The following is a 7,764-nucleotide window of genomic DNA, read 5'->3' on the forward strand; positions in this document are numbered from 1 at the left end:
TGTCACAGACTTCTTATAGTGACGTTCAGAGGTTTCTCATTTGACAAAATTGTCCTTCAGGTATTTCCCTTTAATCAAAGAAGATGGGATGGTCCTGAAATGTCATATTGGCATTCCTGATGTGCAAGGGATTCTGGTGCCAGAGATTGATCCGGCTTTGATTGCAGTGATTGGAAAATCGTAATTTAAGCCTGATGGAATCTTACAATACATAAAGTTTGTGACTGATATACAATTGCAGTGCATAGGATCAATACCATATAGGGCTCCCATGAAGTAAATTAGAAAACAAATGTTTCCAGAGGTTGCAGTGGTGCTAACAGAAAATAAACAAACATTAATTGCTAAAAAGATGACGACACCCTGTGTTAAAGCTGTAAAAATGTTACAACAAAAATTCAGTTATCAAATGAGTTTATTCAGAGTGCACACAGTGGAGATAGCTTAAAAAAAAAATCTCTCCACCAGATAACACGGTATGCCATATATTTATACCCTAAAAACGAAAGCTCCACCCCTTTATGGGGGGGCTTGCACGTCACTAAATATGACATCATTTTGTAATACATAACAATATTAGAACTGATGTAAGTGTGTAATACATAACAAATGATGTAATTGTGCGTCAACTAAAATGACAAAATCTTGTTATACATAATAATACCGGATAAATGTATGTAAGCTAAAAATCATTATGGGGTTAAATGTGATGTTTCTGTTCTGCCACCTGGTATATGAGTATGAGAAACATGTTCACTGTAAGAATCTGAGAATGCTAACAAGGCTTCTCATAACTTCTGGCCTGTTTACACTTTCATTTGGAGCTGATTGGATGAGGAAAGATCAATAAAATCAGCTAGGAGCAAAAACATTCCATTCTCTGTTTCACACATTAGTTCACATAGATTTCCTCACACAGAAAGATGACATAAAAACTTATAAAGACAAGACAAGATGGCGGACTGAAATAGTCAAACAAAATGGCTGCTTTGACCCTAATGCTGTTACGTCAGACCCCCTAATGTCTCAACTTCGTCACTCCCTCCTCTGATTCTTTAAAACATTGTTTTTTGAGAATTATTGGCATGATTTTAGTCCAGAAACACGTTGGGAGGCTCAGGGATGCTCCATCATCCGATAATGCTTGAGGGTATAGGTCAGTGCAAGAGGGTGCCTGCCAAATGTAATCATAGTCTCGTATGGCGTTGCGGCCAATTTATTTTCCAGAGTTAGTACACTGTACTTGGCATCTTCTTTCTTCAAGGGACTGCTGTAAAGCTGTAAATTGGATCAATGGCATCATGTCTGAAAGAGGGGGTAGCACATTTGTGGAACATGCCTTTGACAAACGTGACACAAACATAGATGGCAACGAGTATCACAAGCACACACATACCGCATTCAAAAATTTCGCTCCTAGTGATCCTACCAATCCACCAAGCCCCAAAGGGTCCCAGTCGGTGACACCTTCCTTCCTAAGTTTTTCTTGAATTTCTATCTTGTTTAACTTATGCGGTACCTTGCCACTCTGATCTTGGATGAAAACAACAATGTTCTTTCCATAAACTACTTTTCAGCCCTGAAATATTTGGTGTTTTTCTTTTGTTTCTGATTGTTGGAGGCACTTGACCCATAAATGATTGAGTTGCTAGTGTGTAAAAATGGATACAAAAAATGCTAAAAACCTTATTTTAGGCAAGTGACCTCTCTGCTGCTAGCTAAAGAAAATGGCATCAATCTCTACCATCATATGTTTTAAGAATTAGCACAACATTCTATTACTGAGAATTGAAGGGGGTTGGTATCTGTGGAAGTGAACGCATGATCATCACTCCTGCACGCATCATATACATCATTCACTCAGAAAAACAGAACAAAAATGTCTGCGATGGTCAATAAATGCACACCCCTGGGTGACCCCCTCCTCTCGGTGGGGGTGCAACACACTTCTGGATCAAAGTTGTGCTGCACATGACACATACATAGAGAGTGATGAGTACTGCCAAAACACATACAAGAGCATTCACAAGCCTCACTTCCAGGGAACCAATAGTCTTTGTGATGTTTGTGGGTGAGATGGTGCTTAGTGTAGTGTTACCTTGACCATGGTGATAGATATCTGCGATGTATAAGGAACACAGGCAGATGAGTATTGCTGACAAGGTTCTGTAGAGAGCATTCCCATGACAATCTTGTCATCTCTCTGTGGGTTATACCTTCGCAGACCCAATGGTGCATACATCTTAAAATTCTAACTTAAACACACTATAGAAGAATAAAAATATTGAGTCTTTGAAAAAATTAAATGTTCTGACAAAACCAGGCCTCTGCCTGGTATCTTATTTTCCTCGTGTGTTAACGGTCAGAGTTTTGACTCGTCAAAACGTTAACTTGATGCGGCTGTGCTTTAGATGACTTTGGTCTTTGGTGGAGCTGGAATGAGTTTTATGTGAGCCACGTGGATCCAGGAAGAAATCTCTGACACTTTAATTGCGGTATTAGTGGTGAGAAATATTTGAAATGGTCTTTTCATCTGGGATGAAGAGCGTGCTTGCGTAGGAACTACTTGACCTTTAACTCCGTCTCGCGTAGGTGCACTTTTATCATACCTTATGCCTAGAGAGACTCAAAAAATATATTAGTTGCATAAAATACTTATTAATTGTTTTATTACCAATAGATGGTCCTTAATTTGTTCCTTAATAATTTTGTTTTGACACACGGCAGCTTGAACTGCAGCTCCAAACTTAATACTGTCATGTAGAGTACAGTATAGTGTAATACAGTGTAGTACATTACTGTATATTTACCTTCATTATAAACTTTGCCAAACTGGTGGTGATGACTCACTGTGACTCCTAGAGTCTGCATTATAGTTGACAGGTGACAGCTGGCCTGGTTCACTTGTAGTTAACAGCTGATGAACCTGGAAATCGTTTTGGTACTGGTAAATGCAAGCTTGCTGGTACCTGAACGCGAAATCATGCACAGGCTGGAAATTTTCCAGGTATTCTGGCGGGGACCGGTACAAAGGATTGCCGGATTGGGATTGACGAATCTTATATGGGTTAAAACCGACCTTTCTTCTTTTGAAATTGCTATGATCAAACATACTGTGAAATTCTGGCATGACACCCCAATACCCGCAAATCTCTCCGGCAGGAGGGGCAATGCGAAAAAACCAGTGATCGTTACTTAAGATTTTTCTTATCGCACGCTTCCACCCATGAACGTCAGGTGAAAACTTGTAATAATCGTAGTTCGAAATTAAATATTCATATATTTCAGTTACAGTCGCCATCTTATCTGCTGCAGCCTTAATTGCAGAATATATTAAAAATGCATAACTACAGTACAGTCAGGTTTTTTATATTTCTGTGGTGTAGCCATAATGTCCACTCAGCAATTATGCAGGGAAAGAATGTTAAAAAAAAAGGCACACATTGAGTATTTAATGCTTTTTATTAAGAACGCCTAATTTGATAATGTCTTTGAAAAATCAAGGTCAATTCACAATGGGCCACTGTAAGTATATACCAGTATAGACATGGGTGCTATCTGTTTTAAACACCTGCACCCTTACAAAGTAGCAAAGTTTCATTCACATTACAATTCAATACAATTCATTAATTTCATGAATTTCTGCCACCTGGCGGATACGCAAAGAATAGCACCCAAATTATAATTCATTAACTTCTGCCACATGGCGGATAAGCGAAGAATTGCATCCAAAGAAACAAGAAACCATTAAATTAAACAGATCAACCGCGTGTGGCTGCCTGGTGCCGAATTGCGCGAATGCGTGATGAATAGTGGTCAAATGCGGAAATACCGAATGGAATACAGCGGTCAACATGAAAACTGATTCAATATGTGTTCGAATAACGGCCGCTGCATCAGTATGCTTCGGATCATGAGCCGTTCCAAGCCTTCTCCATACTTTTTTTCCCCCCTCATTCTGGTACAGGTTGATCTTAGTTTCATCTGTACAAAGAATGCTGTTCCAGAACTGGGCTGGCTTTTTTAGATATTATTTGGCAAAGTCTAATCTGGCCTTTCTATTCTTGAGGCTTATGAATGGTTTGCACCATGTGGTGAACCTTCTGTATTTGCTCTCTTGAAGTCTTCTCTTTATGGTAGACTTGATAATGATATGCCTACCTCCTGGAGAGTGTTCTTCACTTGGCTGGATGTTGTGAAGGGGTTTTTCTTTACCATGGAAAGGATCCTATGATCATCCACCACTGTTGTCTTCTGTGGACGTCCAGTCCTTTTTGTGTTGCAAAGCTCACTAGTGCATTCTTTTTTTCTCAGAATGTACCAAACTGTTATTTGGCCACTCCTAATGTTCCTGCTATCTCTCTGATGGACTTTCTTTTTTTTGCAGCCTAAGGATGCCGTTTCACTTGCATTGAGAGCTCCTTTGACCGCATGCTGTGGGTTCAAAGCAACTGCTTCCAAATGCGAATGCCACACCTGGAATCAACTCCAGACCTTTTACGTGCTTAATTGATGATGAAATAACGAAAGAATAGCCCACACCTGTCCATGAAACCGCTTTTGAGTCAATTGTCCAATTACTTTTGGTCCCTTGAAAAAGAGGGGGCTACATATCAAAGAGATGTAATTTCTAAACCTTTCCTCCAATTTGGATGTGAATACCCTCAAATTAAAGCTGATAGACTGCACTTTAAGCCCATATTCATTATTTAACTGTAACGTGAATTTATTTTGGTACACAGCCAAAATAACAAAACTTGTGTCAGTGTCCAATTATTTCCGGAGCTAAGTGTACTGTATATATCTATATAATCCAAAACAAAAAGTGATGTGTCCGTGTCAATAAAGAATAAAATTTCCAAAAGTCCTGCGGGCTCATTGAGATTTCTGTCCCCAACACTCCCTCTAGAGGAGAAGAGAGCTGCACTCTTATTTCAAATGAAGAAAAATATTTCTTTAGACAAAATCGACATTTCGATCCATAACGTGGATCTTTATCAAGATCATTTAGCTTTCTCCCATGGGTTAGCGTCCTGCAGCTGATGATCTATGCATTCGATGAAAAAAAGAGAAGAGCGCAGGGACACGCAATAGTGTAATAGAGGTTATGATATATAAAAAAAACTCAACCAGGTAAAACATTAATGCCCTTACAGAATGCCCCACAAAAAGGGCTAAAAATGGTGACAGACGTCTAGTCTGTTAAAAACAGAAAATAACAAATCTTTAATACAGTAATCAATAACGCCAAAATAACAAATGAATGTATGTACAAGTGAAAGAAGACGTATGTCGGGGTGCAGGTTCGTGATGCCTGCAAGCGGGACGGTGCTAGGGAAGGTGTAATGCTTCAGCCTCAGCCTCTGCCTAGGATACGGTTGTATACTTGCATTTGCACACTATATTGCATACTGACACTTGCTATAGATGGTGTGTTGTGACTGTTGTATCTATTATATGCAATTATATGCATGAGTGTGGTGATCACATGTACTAGACACACACTGCTGCCAGTCAACACGTTTACTTTACAGTTACGTTTGCTGTTAGTACTTGGATGCACGATACAATTTGCTCACTTAGCTACACGCTAAAGTGATGATGAAGTTTAAACATGTCCACCTCCCAGACATGTCTCAGGACATGATTGAACTTCATCGTCATCTCAAACTTAAAGATTTCTTCTCTAAAACAGAACAACATCTACTGTACCTGTCACAGATTCAATTATTTGTCCATTCAGGGCGAAGAGCAAATTTGATCCACAGACCACCAACTTTAACATCTCTACATTCATGAGTCCACTGTCAGGAATCGGTGTTCTCCACGCTCCCCACCCAGAGCACTCCCTCCCCGCAGGGTGCCCCTAGACACACAAAACAATCCTGCCTTACCGGCCTCCACGGCTCCCCGCCCCTGCCGTCGTCGCGGGATCACTCCCCTTGGCGATTCCTCTGCTCAGCGCCGGGCGCGCCCACGCCCTCCTGCACGCACACCTGCACCATCCACTGGCTCGGTTCACGCGCGTACACGAGTTACGGAGCACGCTCAGTCTGCACACTCTTATTCCCGTCCCCCGGACCTCAGGCTCCGCCCCCGCACACTGCACGGGCATACTCACGTTACCAACAAGACTCACCTGGCCTGTTATGCCTGCACCAATCTGCAGTGTCTCCCTGTAGCTCTTCCTGTCCCGCCTCCGTTCCTAATTGGACCTTCCTGCTTTATCTAGCTCCTCTCTGCTCTCAGTCTTTGCTCGACATAGTCTCTGTATGGAAGTACTTCTGGATTCTCTCAGTGTTTTCACAGGTTCTGACGCAGCTCGTACGACTACCCCCTCTGGCTCTCGATCTCGGCACTCCTTGGACAACGCACACTCTGGTAACCCCTTGAACACGGCTTGGACTACGACCTATCTCCACTCTCCACTCCCTGACTTCGGCAAGGCATCCTTCACTCTATCTCCACAACCGGTACCGGCAAGTATTGTCTACCTTAATACACCTGGCCTGGCAACGCTTCATACCACACTTCGGACACGCTCCCTTTGCTGCGGGTGCGTGTATTACCACTTCCCCCTTCAGCTCAGGGGACGGGTCTGGTCTGCGGGCAGCACCGGCGTAACATTATGTCGAGCCCACAAGACGCAGACCAGACCGAACTTCAACAGTTTCTCTCTAATCTGCTTCAGCAAAACCAGGCCATGGCGGATCAAATTGTGGCACTTACATGCCAGGTCGCAGTACTCTCAGACAGGATACCGACCGCGACCCCGCCAGATGTAAGCCCCCACTAAGCAAGCGCAGTTAGCAACTCAGATGTAAGGATTCCTCCCCCCAAGCCTTATGCAGGTGAACCGCAAGATTGCAGGGGTTTCCTAAACCAGTGTGAGGTGCAGTTTGAAATGGCCCCCCATCTCTACAATACTGATCGCAAGAGGGTAGCCTACATTTATAACCTCCTCACTGGCAGCGCCCTGGCTTGGGCTTCCCCGGTTTGGGAGCGACGTTCTGAACTTACCCAAGATTACCTGGCATTTAAAGCCGAATTTCAACGAGTATTCGATTCTCCCGCTCGTCGGGAGATGGCATCTGTTTTTCTCCTCCAGATCACTCAGGGACGGCGAATGGTGACACAGTATGCTGTGGAATTCCGGACTCTAGCAGCCGAGACTAACTGGGGACAAGAGGCTCTCGTCTCCGTATTCTGGCAAGGCCTGGCAGATCCCATCAAGGATGAACTCTCTCGCCAATCCAGACCGGATCAATTGGAGGTCCTCATTGATTTGGCTGTCCGAGTGGATCAACGTATCCAGGTACGCCGCTCAGAGCGTCAGCGCACTCGCTTCCATAACTTTCAAGTTCCGTTCTCCAGTACTCCCAGCAACACTCCTGCTTCCCCAAGTGCTACCATACCTCTTCGTCCTGCACTGGAGTTGCCAGAGCCAATGAAATTGGGGGTACAACGCATTCGCACACCGATACGGCAGTTCCGCCACGCCGGGGGATTGTGTTTCTACTGCGGATCCATGGAACATCTGGTTCGGGAGTGTCCACTGCGTCCGGGAAACGGGAACACCCAGTGAGTACAGAGGGGCTCTATCTGGGTGTAATGTCTCCACGTCCCTTTCCTAAAGGTGAACTCCCTAAGAAACTTACATTTCCAGTCTCCCTTTCAGGCGATAAGTTCAAGACTTCTACCGCTGCTTTCATTGACTCAGGAGCTGGAGGAAACTTCGTGGATCTTGAATTCGCCAGGTTAAAC

Source organism: Ascaphus truei, chromosome 6 (assembly GCF_040206685.1).
Source record: "Ascaphus truei isolate aAscTru1 chromosome 6, aAscTru1.hap1, whole genome shotgun sequence".
NCBI classification, from domain to species: domain Eukaryota; kingdom Metazoa; phylum Chordata; class Amphibia; order Anura; family Ascaphidae; genus Ascaphus; species Ascaphus truei.